The sequence below is a fragment of the Nilaparvata lugens genome, chromosome 6 (genome assembly GCF_014356525.2).
Source record: "Nilaparvata lugens isolate BPH chromosome 6, ASM1435652v1, whole genome shotgun sequence".
Classification (NCBI taxonomy): domain Eukaryota; kingdom Metazoa; phylum Arthropoda; class Insecta; order Hemiptera; family Delphacidae; genus Nilaparvata; species Nilaparvata lugens.
The window spans coordinates 58,847,795-58,867,026 of NC_052509.1; positions in this window are offsets into that span (position 1 = coordinate 58,847,795).

The window sequence follows — 19,232 nt, forward strand, 5'->3', positions numbered from 1 at the left end:
AACCGTTGCCGGCCTGAAACTTTAAATCGGGCCGACGATGATTGCAGATGGGAAATAGAAGCTGAATTTTAGACACAGACTTTTGACCTATCCTATCGCAGCAAAGGCTGTGTCTCATTGAAATTGCAGGCTACAGATAGACTACGCGGCGTGAGCGAATACATTGCTCCTAGTTTATTGATGCGTTCAGTCTAGGTTACAACTCGGTTTCCCGAAACCTGTACATCAGAGGGGTTTATCAGGAGGATATTCTCAGATGGTTATCACTTCAATTATATCAATTTTAGAATGTATTTTCTATGAATTGAATGACAAATTAGTTTTGTTACAGATACAGGCGAGAAGGGAGTGAGCGAATACATTGCTCCTAGTTTATTGATGCGTTCAGTCTAGGCTACAACTCGGTTTCCCGAAACCTGTACATCAGAGGGGTTTATCAGGAGGATATTCTCAGATGGTTATCACTTCAATTATATCAATTTTAGAATGTATTTTCTATGAATTGAATGACAAATTAGTTTTGTTACAGATACAGGCGAGAAGGGAGTGAGCGAATACATTGCTCCTAGCATGTATGCTTAATACTTTATTGATGCTTTCAGTCTAGGTTACAACTTGGCTTCCCGAAACCTGTACATCTGTGATCACTTCAATTGTGTTGGGAATGCATATTGAATAAACGGTATGGTAATTCCGTTTAATGGTAGATTCTTAATAAGTCTTGCCACATCGACCTATACACTTAATCGCTTCTCTTGTTTGAAGCAGGCGATTGGACACAATCAGATTGGCCAATGACAAGCCACCTACTGAAGCCGAAACGAGACGTTTCTGACGCTGTCAGAACTTCCAGCCAAGGTACTTAGAAAGCTTTTACCAACTTCTCATCTTCTTACCGTTTTGCTGCTCTTTATTAAAAGCACCAACCCAGTCAATGTTCCTGCCCGAAGCATTATTCCACTTTAGCATGAATCACCGGCTGAGTTCTTATTGAAACTTTCAAGCCGGCTTGACTTTTTCAATCTGTGTGGAGTAGCAACTTATGTAACTTTGTGATGTGCTAAAAGTTATCACTTGCTAGCAGGAATAATAACGAAACTCAGTGATTCTGAATGCTGCTATACTGATAAAATATTTTCTATGGACTGCTCTAAATAAAAGTTGATAATTGATTTTTCCTATCCTTGATGTATTGCATGACTTGATGTAATATGAATAATCACTTGCATCATCAAGAGTTTTGATATTGTGAAGTCTCAACGAACGCCTCCACTTTGATTAGGAAATCTAAAACATTTTACTATTGAAATCTCTAAATATTAATCTTCTACTGAGAGTAATCAAGTTTAACAACGATAGAGTATGGAAAGTACGAGGAATCAATTAATAGAAAAAAATAAATATTATTCTCGGTTATAGATATTTCCAGAATACGAATTGACATTGCCAGAATCAATCAAATAAATTATAACTGAACAATACAGAAATTAAGTAATCTAACTTCTGAATGAATACCATTTCATAAAAAGAACCTTTCAGTTGGAAAACGTCAACCGTTGACAAGGGGAATATTTCTCGACAATTCAATTAAGTTTAAAATTCTACATTTAGAATGATAATAATGCTCCAATTCTATTCAAATTGACTCTACATACAGTAGAATTAATAATAGCTCTACAAAAGAGAAATTGGAGTAATTTAATTTCTGAATGAGTATCATTCTTTGAAAAAGCCACTCAGTTGGAAAAACTCGAACCTAAACAAGGAGAATATTCCTCGACAATCCACTCAGGTTTGAAATTTAAATGTTGTTCATTGACAATACGCACTGTATTATTGCATGAATTTTACACACAGTGTTTTTTCCAATCTACTTCTCTGAAGAATACTGCTTGACATGACTATCATTCCTAGTGTGAATGTAAAAGATAGAAAGTATCAAGTACACAGACCTCAGCTGAAGTACAGAGACAAAAGCTGTGAGTACAATATTCCAATTTCACAATAATTGGTAGAATGCAAATTGATTATTATTATTATTGATTATTGATTGATTGAAATAATAAGTATACATCATATAAATGATAGGGAGAGGAAAAATAAGGTAACCTTGTGCTATTCCTCTCCCCAATTTAGATATGGTTACACATAGTCCGAAATAGGTTAAGTCTTGTAGCTCTTCACTTTGCAAAATTTTCAGACCACTAATATGTTCACAAAGTAAATTTTCAAATTTAGACGCACTAAACAAAAAATAGAACAGATATTCCACATTATTATCACTTGAATAGAGAAGATTTGTATATTAAAGAAATAATTTTGAAAAAGAACCGAAAAAACAAACAAACTTAATTCTAGAAGCACAGCTGTATATTACATGGTAATTGGAAGAAATATTAGTTTTTGTGATGGAGCTACGTTTTTTATTATACTCAATAGAAAATTTCTAAACGTAGCTGTATTTTACTTTTTTTATTCCGTTGCATATTACCCTTTTTTCTCTAACGATCAATACTAGAGCTGTTCAGAAAGACAAATTTGTTAGCAAATTCTATTCAGAGTTCAGGATAAAAAAGAATACAGGGTATATTGTAGCTGTATTTCGTTCACAGGGATAAGAAAAATGATAACATGGAAAAGGTTCTCAACAATTGCATTCAATACAGCCAGGTACGAGGATTAAACATCTAAAACAATATCCACTGGTTGAGTTGAACAGTGAGAAAGCGAGTATGCTCTGTCTCATCAAAGACAGCAATAAATTCAACCATCGTCAAAGTTTTTATCTCAACTCAACATATAGATATAGTCACAGTAGATAATTTTTGACCTATGCATTCGCTGCAATCGTATAGACATGTTGGAATATATGAAAAATCAACGGGAAGAGCGTGGGTTGAAAACTGACGATAAAAACACCACTTCTATATTTTGGAGCTGGAAATATGATAGACAGAGCCCGCGAATAATGTGGAGAGACAGGGCTAGCTTGAATTGAGAGAAGTATATAATTCAGAGAGGTATGAGTTTTTTAAGTTGTAAATTCAATCATGAATGATGATGATTTGAATTAAAATATAGATAAATGATAAAAATGTAATATCACTTGCCGATGTTCCATTTTACATATCTGGTAAATTTGCTCTGGATCATCATTTATCTTGATTCTATATTATTTATTTTCTCATCCAACATTATTATTATCATATCGTTCAACTATTTTATCCATGTCACTCCAATATCATTGGCATGTATCCAATATCATGTATTCAATATCATTGTCTCTGTACTCAGTACAAGAGTTTATAGATTACACTGTAGGTTCATGACTGTTGTTTATCAATTTTTGCTATTTCTATAGGAGGTTTGAAACTGTTTACTACAAATTGCTATGTTATGTTCGTATTATATTGACGCTGTTCCTGATGTATTTATTGAATCATTCAATTTACAATAAATTAATACATTATCAAAATGATAGGGAGAGGAAAAATGGTAACCTTGTGCTATTCCTCTTCCAAATTTAGATAGCACATAGTCCGAAATAGGTTAAGTCTTGTTGTACCTGTACATGATTATGAATAGAGTTTTTTTTTCCTTTTTTGTTCAATATCTGGTAAATTGTGAATGTTTAAGAGACAAGTCACAATCCAGTGCAGCAGAATAAAACGACTCAAATTTCCCCAGTTGAGTGTGTGTTTTTCCCTCAGCTAAATTGACGTTGAAGCAGTGTGTACTAAACATAGTGAGTTGAAACTGTCAGGACCGATTTGACCCAGTGATGGATGATCGGGCGACTGATGAGTAGGGAAAAGTCAGTTTTCCTGAGGGAAAAGTCAGCGCACAGTAAAAGGGAGGGTTAGCCGACTTCTGAACACGTTTCTCGTCCCTGCCAGCATTTTTATGCCCTTTCCCTGAGCTTACCTGGACCACCTGAGCGACCCCTCGCCATAAGTTGGATATATAACACCTTTTCCTCATTCCGCAAGGAAAAAACCTTTATCCCTGTCGCTGGCAAGAAGCATCCCCTCTTGTTCCCTGGGATAGTCGTATCCTCCGCTCGTAAACAACATACCGGTTTTTCTGCGGTCCCGAATGTCTTTTGGGAAATTCAGCGTGAAATTTTGTGGCTCAGGGATGAGAAGATACGTTTCAGCAGAAGGATCTCTAGCATGCATTCAATAATTGATAGAAAATCCAATTTGGGAGCTTCAGAAATTGTGTACTGAAGATCAACTGGTAAAGCTGGATTCCCACAATATATTATGTTTACAGCACAAAATGTTATGTTTAGAAGGTTATTGAGTTCAACTACTGATAGGATCTATTATTCTTGTTAATTGCTTATTCATCAATTAAGATCATTTTCTCATTCCCAACAAGTGAGACAGTGGACAGTGAGAGTGTACTCTCGATAAAGCGGATTCTCACGTATCAGTGTACGCGTCAGCTTCAGTGAAAATTGAACATTCTCAAGATTTCTAATTGGACATTTCCAACTCACCCGGCCGAGCGAATACAAATAAATCAATTACAACTCATGTAAATAATATTTTCACTGTACCAGAAGCTTACACTCATGATATGAGGGAATCCAACTATTGGTTTATGATGATAAAATAATAAGTCCAAAACTTGTTGGAACATGATAAATTAATTTAGAGAAATGGATGTCTCAACGAAATGGCGGACCTATGCAGCTGTGCTGTGATTGGTCGCTTACTGGTATTTGTCAAGCCGACTCGTGGGAGAAGCCGACCAATGAAAAACCACTCTGTATGAATTTACCTATCAATTTGTAAATAGAATAGAGATGGTATCGCAGTGGAGAATCTTTTTCTCGAAGTGAGTAGCAGCTGTTAATCTCACTCAATTTTGTCATTATTATAGAAATTCAATACAATAATGAAAATAAACTTTTGATATACAAACAAACCTCGACAAAAATCAGCTTTGTCCTGGAAAACAGGAAACAACACAGAGGTTGGTTTGTATTTATTCATTTTCCAAGTTAATAATGAGCTGAATGCTTGTTACCTTTGATGGAATAAGCGAGTAGGACTCGAGAATGTTAATTAAGCCGAGTACAATTACTGTACTTCCATATCCGGAGTTTTGGTAATACCAGTCACTCATTAATTTATTAGTGAGTAGATGACTGATCATGTTACTTTGAATCAGTGCTCCAGACGCAATCAATTTTAACGGAGCATTTTAATTAATAATCAGAACAATGCGTTTGTTCTCAGTCTGGTTAGTTTTGAGCCTCCAACTTCAACGTGTATGTGATAGAGAGTTCTCATGTTACGTGAATTCAAATTTTGATTTGATTTCAGAATTCATGATGGTTACAATTACACTGATTTCAAATCTACTCTTAGGAAAAGTTTTGAAAGAGAGTAGCTTTTTGGAAAAATAAAATGGAAACATTTATTTTGTTCCTATGAGGAACACACTAGTAACATAGAGAGATGATACATTAATTAGTAAGTAATTACTATCTTCCCTCTGATAGAATCTATCACAGTTATTCATTCCACATCCAAAGTCATCTGATAATGTAATTTATCATGTAATAATGTATTAGACAATCATGTAGCCTATAATTGATCATGTAATGAGGCATCAAAGATGCCTCATTTCAAGCCAATATTTTCATATTATTCCAAGACATGAGCGTTATTAATGTAAGGGTCTTTTTACACTTAGCTTCCCTGAAATACTCTCTATCCCCCGATGTTAAATCCAAGATACGGATGTGAACGGACAGATTTGTAGCTTGGATTATTATGGATTACGATAACAATTATCAATATTGTATAGGATGTATTTCAGCGTAGCGTAGCTAATGTGAAGAAACCCTTGAAATCAACCTCCGCTTCATATGAAAACTTTTTGAAATGAGCATATTATAAAAAACATTTCTACAACGATAAAGCTCTTATCAACTAGGACCGAACAATTCACTTTCTGAGTAGTTGTAAATGTGATATTGTGCTTTTTATCCATACTGAATGAAAAACTATGAATAATTGTAAGATTTATTGAAGAAATTGAGATACCGGTTTCGGTTTTTACATCATTATCAATATCCGGTAAACTACAACTACAACTGAAGATCAACTGTATTTATATATCAACAGTCGAGCACCGTAATTGATTGAAGCTGTGACCTATCTAGGTTAACGTCTGCAAGGGCATCTATTGATTGATTTGAGGTGAATTGGTGAATTATTCTTGAATTCCGAATTGCAACGATGATTGAAACAAGTTAACTTGGGAAAGATAGTCAGTAGCAAAGAATCGCTTAGAAAATTGAAGGACCGTAACACAAAGTGGACTTGGAGGCAAGTGAATTGGAACCGCAGCTGATAAAGGATATAGAGAGAATTTTTTTCTCCCGATTTTGGTCGACACCGCAAACTTCTCCCAACCTTTACCTCCCCTCCCCCCACTATAACAAGTGGGGACGCCACCAAAACTGGCTGTACAAAAGACTCAACGTTAAAAGGCATTTACACTTTACTTTTTCTCCGCTTCCCCTGGGCTTTTTTCCTCGAATGCCCCGAAGCTCTATCGAGTTTTCTCCTTTTAACGACTCGATTCAGCTGGAAAGATCGGCCTCCACAATTTTGTTCGGCTGACCACTTTGCAAAATTGGGTTAGCAGTCAGATGAGTGGGCGAAACATGATATGGACGAAATATATGCAAATCAAGAATAATAATACTCTTGCTTAATACAATAATTGTTAAATAGTACTTCATACTGTATTATTAAATAAGAACAACTACTACAAAAAATTCAATCATAGAAAATAATTAGTGCTATTGAAATATGTTTTATTATACTATTCATTGAGTACAATTTTAAATAAATATTTCAAGGGCACTAGCTATCTTCATTTATTAATTTATAAAATAAGTACATTATCAAAATAATAGGGAGAGAAAAAATAAGGTAACCTTGTGCTATTCCTCTCCCAAATTTAGATAACACATAGTCTGAAATAGGCTAAGTCTATAATTTAACAATCGAGTAACCCTATTGTTTCATCAGAAAACAGCTCGATATTTTCAATAACCTTGATTTATTTGTACTTTTTGAGATACTAGTTTCGATCGTTATACTATTATCAATTTCTAGTTACCGAAAACCTTGAATATTCAGCAGCAGAATATTATAATGGTGTGAGTGAAGCCCTACGATTGGGCACTGGCTGGGACCAATGAAGATTGAGCTCTACTGTCATTGGCTGAGGCTAGACAGCACGTCCAATTATTCCAAATATGGTCAACAACAATTCCGTTAAACAACAACAGATGAAGAGAAACCTACTAACTAACAAAACCAAATTGGTAATACACCATTAGTAGGAATGGAAAAATATACAATTTTGAAACCAGTTGACACAAAATACAAAAACTACAAAAACAAAGTTGAAAATGGACGCTTGCCGCCCGAAAGTACTCTAGACAGTAAATGAACAAAATTGTTAATTTACATAGATAATTGACTGCATGTCGTTGTTTAATAGTGCAAACATGAAAATACTGTATTGATACATCGCACTTCAGAATAGATCAAGAAACTATATCATCTCAAAAAATAAAGGTGAAAAATATTGATATCATGGAATAAACCATGGACAAATCTTATACTAGAATGTGTGAAAAAAATTTAAAGATTATAAATCACAAGGTGCAATTATATGCTCATTCCATCTTTGTTCCATGTATAGTGAGGTCCAGGTTATTATAGCAGCATTTGATTAACATTGGTGTTGTGATCCTTCACCATTATTTCTTTGGCTATCCTTCTCTAGATCCGCCAGTGTTTTCATCAACAATGTAAAAATATATAACATAGTACGGTCTTCAATCTCAACCATGCAAATTTATCATTGAAAAATAAAAATTCTTGACGAATGAAATATTATTGGTTATTTTGAACCAAAATGACCAGTTATTATTACAGATATACCGGAATCAGCTATTTAGCAGAGAACGGTAACGCTGTTGTTCTATCTTTTCCACTGACATTATAACGTGGACGTCACTCATTTAATGATTGATGGCTTATATTCAATAACTTGATGAATAATAACAGAGGGGCTTCAATAGGCTGAAATGTTTTGCCATTTGATCGGTACTGAGGTGACCACAACATTCCCTGACCGCGAAAGTTCAAACCACTAAGAGCTCTAACCAACATCCAGCAACCATCAACCACAATTATAATTATTGCAACATGCATGCAGTATTCTGATGCAACCACAAATTTGTTATTAAATCAACTTTTGACGTAGTTTGGATATTATAATGAGTCGAAGAAGAAGAAGAAGAAGAGAAGAAGAAGAAGAAGAGAAGAAGAAGAAGAAGAAGAAGAAGAAGAAGAAGAAGAAGAAGTAGAAGTAGAAGAAGATACAGTAGTAGACCTGATGTTTTCGTGCTGAAAAATGTCACATAAAATGTAAAAATCTGGTGTGGCGCACTCACACAACTTTCCTTGCTGTTATGAAAATTGATCAACTGACGCTAGTGTTCACGGGCATCTCAAGTCTAGTATTAAAAGATCTGAGCCAGCTGGTGACAGGACAATAACGCTGGAGACACACGAGGTCTGCTATCTCTTCATAGTGAATGATTTAATAGAATCAAACAGTTTCAAACAGTTTGCAATTGAATAATCACATTTTCTCGAATTTCGAGCTTATTTTCAATTTTAGGTGGAAATGTTACAAGAGATTAATTGTAGAGATTTCCATGCTCAATCTTTTCCACTTGAAATGTTTTGTTTAAATTGTATCTGAAGCCTGATAATTGAGAAACTAAAATCAAACTTTGCATAGGTGGGTCGGAGCTCCTGAAATTTTTACAGATATGGGACTTGTGGCAGGTGATATAGCTTATCGATGACTACTTTAGGTATGAATTTGATCAAAATCATTGAAGCCGTTTTCGAGAAAATCGCAAAAAACCCTGTTTTTGACAACATTTTTGCCATCTTAGCCGCCATCTTGAATCGAAATTGTTCGTCTCGGATCCTTATATTGATTTTACAGTTGTAAGGACCTTAAAATTCATATTTCAAGTCATTCCGTTACTTGGGAGATGAGATATCGTGTACACAGATGCACATACACTCATACACACACATATAGACCAATACCCAAAAACAACTTTCTTGGACTCAGGGGACCTTGAAACGTATAGAAATTTGGAAATTGGGGTACCTTAATTTTTTCGGAAAGCAATACTTTCCTTACCTATGGTAATAGGGCAAGGATAGTAAAAATGGCAATGGACCGTTGAAAAAACATATACCGTACTGAAGCCAATCATATTTACATCAACACAATACTATACAAATAACTTGACTACACTTTAATATACAATCAGGCGGCTATTTGTACAAATTTATTTACCGAACGAGCCAATACTATCATTGAAATCTACACAATGTGGAATCTCTGTTGATATTGTTTAATTCCATAATGGACTAAAAACGTTGTGAGTATTGTGTCTATTAAATTAGCAATATAACTACTGGGTGAATAAGTTTTTGAAAGAGATTTCCTGTAAATTCTTTAATCTACGAAATTTTATCACCAGTTCATCTATCAATTTCTATGTGGTTCTTTGTCCAAGAATACGAGAGGAGTGTCAACAGATCCTCTTCAATTTAAATGTAGGTGATACATTTCTTACAGTGATGATGATAAATTTTCATGACAATAGTATTATAATGATAATATTAGAACGCTGTTGCTTGCTAATATCAACATATCAGTTGTACTATTTGTTACTATCCTGTCATTTTACATAATCTAACAGTATTAGAAGAGTGGGTAGCTCTGATGTCATACCCCAATTATACTTGTAATTTGCCACAGTTAGCACCCTAGCGATTCCAAATACCTGACTAAGCAATTTACTCAACAGATAATTATATGGGTTCAGGTAAGATATCATCAGGATTTGGATACTGATACCGGTACCATAATCATTGTACTGACTTCAGTTACTGCGTTCAGCAATGCTTCTACTAATAATCCAATGAATTATAATTAGTGGGATAATTAGTCGGATTTTGTAGGTAAGGTTGATGAAATTCGAGCACAGGATTAAGATGAATTAATTAGTAGTCTCTACTCAGCTTGTTATCAAATTATTATCGCTTACTTTTGTACAACAATTATTATTATCTGTGATGAAACATAATATTATAAACATCACATAGAATTGTGTTAATTTTCGAAGGTGATTAAAAATGTTTGCGCGTTTGCACTTCATCAACTTTCAAAGTAATTAGTGACTTCATGTCAGTATCGTAAATAATTGCATGAATTTCATTGAAGAACTGGCATGCTTCAGTTTCCATTTTTGAAGAGTGACTGCTTGAATCATTCTATTATCAGTTGTGAGTGAGCTCTGAAATCACTATCTAGGCCCTGTTGTATGAGAAAAGACTTTATTACTTACAGGGCCGGTTGCACAAAGGCCTGTTAGATTCAAACAGTGATTAATTCCAAGAGAACCAATCAGAAAAGGCTTATTCTCAAAATAAACTTCTCTGATTTGCTCTCGTGGATTCAACCATGATTAAAATTCAACATTGGACGTACATTTTAACAAAATCTCCTTAATTCAAAAACACTTAATTAAAGCAGCACTTGGTCGACCCAGACGTTACCCTACAAATCTCCTTTTTACAGAATTCCCAGTTTTAACAGTTAGGCAACTATTTGTGAAAAACATAATATTATACATAATTAAAAACAGAAATCTATTTACACCTCAAGCTCGAACCTACAATTTTCGAATGCAAGATAATTATCAGATTAACAGAACTGACATGACTGTATGCCGAAGACAATTTCCTTACATCTGCAATAGACTCATCAACCTGCTACCAGAAAACTTAATAGCAAATAGAACAACAAAAGCAAATCCTAAAAAAATAGCAGAGTGGATAAAATCAATAAACACTTCTCAATTCTTACAAACATAATATAATATTAAATATCACCATCATCTCATTTCACTAACTACAGTTCATCAATAATTGTATCAATTCTCAATTATATTTCAGATATATTCCTTCCAACACAATATAATATATCAACATTGACTTATAACAGCAACCAATCATAAAATTTAATATAGCAGTAACTTACTCCATTTGTATTACACTTCAACTTTTCTCATATTATCAGTATTCTGTACATTTTTATTGTCATACATATTTGTATTAATTTTTCTTCTCTTTCACTTGTGTATTGTACTTTTTATGAATTTTTTTGGTACTCGCTGCCAGCACTCAAACCCTTGGTTTTGCAGGCAGCGCCTATTATGTTATTTTGTGTAACAAAGTTTTTATTTATATGAATACTTTGATTGTCTATCTTGCTTAACTTTGTTTTGACATTTATCATTGTTTTGTATTATATTTGAAATGGCAAATAAAATTTGATTTGATTTGATTTGATTTGAACAGGCTCTTATGCAACCGGGTTTAATACGTCCTATATTTTAAATAGATTCAATACTTTCCTATTCCGATTCTATTATCTTACTACTGGTATTATTGGTTTGTATTTTATCATGCAATAGGTCCCAGTTGTTGGTAACCAATCTAAAATATTGGAGTTCCATTCATCTCTCATTAACATCTCACTTCGACTATGACTTATTTCGGCATCGATATCGGGAAGGAAAGTAAAGTGAAAGTATGATTCTTACAATGGATGAAATCCACCTATTTTTCAGATCGGGGACTGTTACAACAAATACGACCTCCAAATCGAATTTTGTTTCAACAAAGAGAAACAATCACTTTGTGTTTTTTCACTTTAATGTTATGAAAATACAATACATACAACCACTTTTAAACCTGAAAGTTTGGCAAATTGACATAGTGACATTGAAATTAAGTGACAACGTAATATAACATAGTTACTTTCAGCAGAGAACCCAGAAAGATGACAATGTTCCAACACTGATTCTCCAGTAATGTATACCCCTTTCTACTAGATACTGTTTCAGCATTGGACAGTTCCGAGTGGCCTCACCATTCATGCACAACAAAACTAATTGGCTTAGAGCTAATGGATGACGATGGACATCGATTATGGACCGGTGGGAGGAGGATGAGGAGGAGGATGAAGGGGGAGGAGGAGGATGAGGATGAGGAGGACGAGGACGAGGAGTAGGAAGAGGAGGAGGAGGAGGAGGAGGAGAAGGAGGAGGAGGAGCAGGAGGCACCGACTGTAATCCATTTAAATTTAACCTCATTGGACAACGACGCAAACAGCCATACACTGCAGTCGCTCACTCTGATGATTGCTTAAATATAATTCAGCAACAAAACACTAATGGGTAGCTGGCGATCAATACCTGTGTCCACGTCCAGGCACATTATACATATGATGCACTGCATCAGTTAAATGTGTGCAGTGCAATTAACTGAGAAATCCAGGTTACATCGATAACATAAGTATCTCATATCATCGCTTTTCCACCAGAAAAAGTATATATTTGTGTTATCATTGGTGGTATAATGCGTATTATCCCTTCAAAGCTTGAAAGATTACTATGAGAAGTGAATATTTGAATGAATTTCGACTTTGAAAAAATGTATCATTTGATTTTATTATGACTTACATGTATATTAAAATGTAATTGAATATTATTACTATCACAACAATGTCTCATGCAATTGTGTAATTGTGACAAATGAAATAATCTTATTCTTTTTCTTATAGATGAATATTTTCAATGTAATCGATGTAGGGAAGCTGCAAAGATGCAGTAGAGAATTTAAAATCGACAGAAATGTTTTTGTTATTTATTATTATCACGGGTGAAGCCAACATGCGTTTTTGACTGTGCGTGGGAAATGGATAGTGATTGGTGATTTTTTATGAGATGATCAAACGTCTATGCCACCCGCGGGATTCGAATTCAGACACCAAGCGGTGCTGGTAGACTGGAGTTTGAACGCTCCTTATCGACATGACTAGACCAATCCAGCCGGCATTAGTATCCCGTATTATTGCTTTTCCATGTGAAGAAGAAAGTATACAATACCAATAAAATCTATCTCTATTCTATTTTCAACTCTCAATGATTTGTTCATGAGTATAATATTTTCTTTTTCAGGCATGGTCCTTGTTTGCTATGAGGGCAAGAGCAGCAGTACTTATTTATTCAATATGATTCTACATTGTCATGTTTCATGAAAAAACACTGGTTTTGTTTCACAAATTCATGAAGAATTCTTAAAATTCAAGTTAGAAAGGAAATCATTATTACTTTAATGACTTGAGTGCAGTTTATGATAAAAAGAGAATGATAACTACTTAATAATAATAATGAGAATAATAATTTTGCTATGGAAAATTCTGGAAATTGAAGATTGAGAGTAATAATAATCAAACTTCAACGCACTTCATGAGAAGGGGATGGATAACAGTTTGAAACTCTGAAATCAAATTTTGATAAGTTGAAAAAGTACTGAACAGTACACCTTCAATTACCAGGTCATCTCATGAATCAGTTATTATGGGTCGAGTAGAGCGGTCAGCCTCCGTTAATTGCAAAATTTAGCCAACTCTACAAAGACTCCTTTTCTTGAAACAATGGCGAAATTAGTGTATTTTGAGTGGACGATGGTGAGTTAGTAGTTTCGGAAACTTTGCTAATTAATGCCGGATTCACTTCAGTGTTGCCACTTGTAAGTTGCAACAGAAAACTCCAACTTTGAATTATAGTTGATTCTGTTTTCGGCGAAGACCATCCATCAACTAATGTTGAACGAGTGCAGACTTTCCACAGATTCTCTACAAACTTTATTCAGACTCTCTAAAGACTTTATGCAGACTCTCTACAGACTCTATGAATACTCTCTTCAGACTTCCCACAGACCCTCCACAGACCAAACACAGACGCCTAGCAGCCGCTGATTTCACATGCATAATAATACACATTGGTTCTATTGCTGTTTTGTATTGCGTCTGCAGCGAGCACAGCTTCTAGAAGAGTGGTTCACGTTCAGTTACATAGTTTGTAGCATCAGCACTTTCTCTGATCAAAGGAGGCCACTCAAAACATTTAATCCGACCAAAACAGAAAGCTGAAGTTTCCAAAACATCCTTGACCACTGAAATGGGTCTAATCCTAGTGGTAACAATGGCTTTTCTCTCTATTATGTGATCTGAGTTGTTCATTATATCTGCGAAAGTGAAGAGGCTTAATGTTCTAATTCCTAAATTGGAAGGAGAAACGTTATAATGCATTTATTGGCGGAGTTAATGGAAATAGGTGTTATATGGGAATGTAAGTTGATATAATTTGATCATAAATAAAAATGAATGGAGATCAGTGTAATAATTTATGGGAATTCAAGTTGATATACTTTTTACGATCTACTCTATTCTATTCTATCCTATTTGAATTGGACTATAGATTCATTTTCATATTCGAAGGTTGAACATGAGTGGAAGTGAGGGTTAAAATAAGTTATTAGGAGAGTAAAATATATTTGGGCAGGCCACCTAATATGAAATATTCCAGTTGCTTGAAGAATGTTCAAGTAATATTTAATTTTAATGAGATACAATCATATTTGATTGTGAATGCATCCAAAAGTCGTTCATAAATAGTGCATAGTTTTTATATTGAGAAATATTTGATATCGTCAAAACCACTAATTTATAGAAAAAAATTGAGAGACTTGCTCCAGTTGTTACAACATTATTTATAAATCTCTTGTAAACTGAAAGCTCAAATTTTAAGCAGTAAAGTAGTGTGAATGAAGCCCCACGATTGGTCATTGGCTGTTGACCAATGAAGGTTCAGCATCAATGTCATTGGTCGAAGCTAGACATGCCCGAGCTCTACTATATTTTGCAGAGAATAGACACACGTATTCCAAATATGGTCATCAGAACCGTGAAACATAAACTCACAAAGTCATACATGAATAATTTTCATTTGTCAGAACTGTAAAAGAGCAATGAATGAGGAGAAACTAACAAGACCAAACGAGTGAGAATGTTATACAATGTTTAAAACCAGTAAACACGAAAAAACAAACTACTACTATGTAAAGCAAAGGATATCAAGTGAGAAACAAAGGTGAAATTCAAAAGTAGAGAACATACTAGAATATAAGCATAAATTTAACGTATCTGTTTCTAATAGGGTATCATTGTGGACTTGGTAATATTGTGTTTCACAACCCTATAGCATTCACTTGATAATACAAATCAATTATCATTTTCCAGATCAAATCCTAGACTTCACTGCACAAGTGAAACGTGTAGTATTCCACTGCCATTCAACGTTGTTATCCAATTCTCGAAGCTTGTAATTGATTGTAAACTCATTTTCCTATCACTGGAAAACCCATTCATTCCGTTCCCAATTTAGAAGGAAAGAGTGGAGTCATCGGAATTGAATCCTGATAGAACCAAGAGAAGATAGTGTAAGATCACATTTCCGTGATGACGTACAAGGTGGCCTTCATTTTCTTCAACAGCTTTCAGTTCATTGGGAAGTAAAATGTGAGTGAACGAAATTTGATACCAAGTTCCAATTTGCTGGATGCTCTGAATAAGGGATTTTTTATGGAAATGTGGACTTCGTGAAGTTTTTTCATCATTCTGAATTTTTCCTCTATTCTAACCAAACTCTGAAAGGATCTCAAAGTTCACAGTATTGTGAATGATAACAAATTTCCTCTATCTAAGAGTTTACAACCAAGACTCATATCACATCATTAGAAAGTAAAGAAATATCAAACTCCATCAGCTCAACTTAATGATTATTCTTATTTGAAGTTTACAGAAAAATTTTCCCCATCAAATTATTGTAACTGCTCATAACTGGATAGAGGTATTTTGATAATTTATTTATTTTAATAATCCAGCTCCATTCTTTACTATCAAATGAAAAGACATCGTCAAAAACCACAGATTTTATTGAAAGTTAGAAAGACCTGTTTCGGTTGTTACACCATTGTCAATCTCTGATAATCTAAAATTAAATACAAGAGCAGCAAAATGTGTACTAGTAGGCGAGTACTGGTTTTGGTCAAGGGCATGAACGCCTGCCATTGGCCCAGCTAGACACTCTACTCACACTTTTAACGCTATAACAGAAACGTAACAAAATGGCGGTTCAAGCAACAGACTATCCATGATAATAACATTTACTTTGAGTACAAGTAGAAGATAAGAAAACAAATATTCAAATAGAGAAACTATCGACTAATGTATGCTGACAATGTTATGATAAAACTAAATGTTTAGTGTTGTATAGGTTGAAATGAATCTGGTCATTTAAACTATACTGAGAATGGTCCTTAAATACTCTTATTTCTAAAGCCTCTAGAATATTCAAAGATATGCCTTTGATATTAACATTCTCTACATTTGCCATGATATTCTTGAACACAAATATTCTTCAACACACTAGACACTACAATGTACAGTATTAATTTTCAATATAAAATATTACTTATGTGTGATGGTGTTTCATGTTATTTGTTGCCAACACTGTATGAAACAAATTACAAGAAAATCTTAGATGCTATTATCGTTAACATCTCTTGGGAAGGAATATATGATTCATGAGGATTATCCTGATATCCTGCGACCAGAACGAACATGTCTCCTGTGACACTTGACGACATTTCAGTCGCAGATACCTTGATTGAAAATAGAATCGTAATGTCACACTAGAAGCTTACAGTGTCACATTCCTTACAAGGATCTCCGTTCTCACAAGGTTTACATCATGCATGATCGGGTCACAGAGTCCAGTATCAATACGTCTAGGTCCCCAACCACCCTCCGAATTTGATCTCTTGCCGGTCATTAACGTTGTAAATCAATGACATCACCCATCACCCATCCTCATTGCCTATGAACCAATAGATTGACAGTACATGTGATGACCGATAGTGCTGTCTCATGCACTAATGATCCTATTCCGAGAGTTATATGGTATCTGACCAGATGATATATGGTACATAATTACATTTTTGATGAAAAACTATTCTCATTCATATATTTTATTTTTATCTTGACAAAAAGTATATATCATGAGAGAAAAGCCAAGGAAGGTGTCTACTATTAAGAATGAAATTGAGCAAGTGAGTGAAATTCAAATAACAGCAAAACATCATTTGATATAATATCCTAAAATTGATAATATTCAACTAATGGGTAGGTGATAGATTATATGGTAAAATGGTATCTACATCATGTCGATTTATGATATCTATTGTTGAATCCAATCAATTCAGACTATGAAAAGCATGTGAAATTTATTGGTTGTAAAGTGAGGTATCATTTTGAAAATGTTGAATAACGTCAAATCATTGAAAATGTATAAAAATATTGTGTAATGTTCCTGAATTCATGAATAAACTCATCTGGATGTGTTATCAAACATCCAGAGAAATTATTATTATTAATTACTTGTAATCTTATTAGTTAAAAAACTTCCCCAACACATCATGACACATCATCAACACGTCATCATAGATAGACATCCGCTATCTATACTCATCCATTTTCACTATGAATCGGTTTAGTTTTGTTTTCTTATCACTCGTAGAGTCCACTTATGGTTCATTTGGTGCAGAATGAATTGAAGGATATAATTTCATTCTATCACCGTTCAAGTCACGACAGGGATTTTTTTATCTCTGAGAGTTGTCTGTTTCTCCGAAGTTTATTTCATACAATTTAATTGGAGTAACAAGGATTAGGTTCTATTGGCCTGTACCGGCATCCATCTCTTTCTTGGTCTTCCTTTGCCTCGCTTTCCTTCGGGTTTGTACTACCATGCTAATATTGGGAGCCTATTGGATGGCACATCATCTCCTCTTCTTCTCTTCTTCTTTCTTCTTCTCTATGATCTATAAAAGGCTAAGCCCCGACAGACTGAAATCACACCACAGCACAAACTACTGAGCCTACAAACTTGAAATCTCTATCTATCTATCTATCTAGGCTATCAGGCTAAGCCCCGACAGACTGAAATCACACCACAGCACAAACTACTGAGCCTACAAACTTGAAATTTTGCACAATTGTTTATGATAGCCTCAAAACATCCACTAAGAAAGGATTTTCCGAAATTTGCCCCCCTGAGGGAGCTGGGGCCCTCCAAAAATGTTGTACTTTTTAACCGCTCATTGCACAGCAAAGTCATGAGGAACTTTTTTCGTCAGCTACGAAAAAAAATCAGATCTATGCTGAAAAAATCCGACCAGGAGCTGAGAGGGGTCCAGGAGAGGGGATTTTTTAAAAATTTCCATGTAAAATCGCACTACAGCTCAAAGTGATTGGCCGACAGACTTAAAACTCTGCACAAATATTCTTCAAACATGCTAGACGCACACTAAGAACGAATTTTGAGATATTTTGCCTCTAAGAGTTTCAAATGATGAAAAAGGATCCTATTTAGTAAGGTTACGAACATGGTAAGTTGAATGCCGTATGGAACTGGTATAATTGACACATGATATTCTAACATATGTTGTAATCATTGGAAAGCTTAAAATAATTTTATCAATCACCTGATCGAATTTAATTTTCTGTGGATCGAAAGCGCGAGCTTATTGCCACGTATTTGTTCCATTGTTGTATGCTTATGCTTGGCCTTCTATCAGCTATATATGGAGTCTCATACATTCCGATTAGAACTGAGCACAGAGCTTTTCTTTGGTTATGAGTTTGTTGATAATTCTTTTTTCAAATTCAAATTTTATTGCAAACAAAAAAAAACTTTGAAAAATTTCTTGATAGACAACAAAATTACAAAAACAAGATGTCAAACATAAACCTACATTTATTTGTTGCACGGCCAGAAAAAGACAAACTTGAGTACTATTGGCCGTGAGTTCATTCAATATAACTTATATTTTTGTGTTGATATTTTGTGAACAAAAAGTACGAGTTGATGAGAGATGTGAGTAATTTTTTATATTTGATCTAAATGGTTATTCATATTGTGGTAGCCTGAGTCACTTCAATCAAAGTTTTTCATTTTGTAGCTAATAAATTTCATACGTATTGATTGTCCATAATGTATCCAGTGTCCATAATGGAAGTGATTGAACTACTCAAAATTATTGGCTTACTGGTCCTTCATAGAATTTATAGTATTCCTGGTGATTGAGCCTGTCTTTTTTCAGCGTTGACTATTAATAATAAAG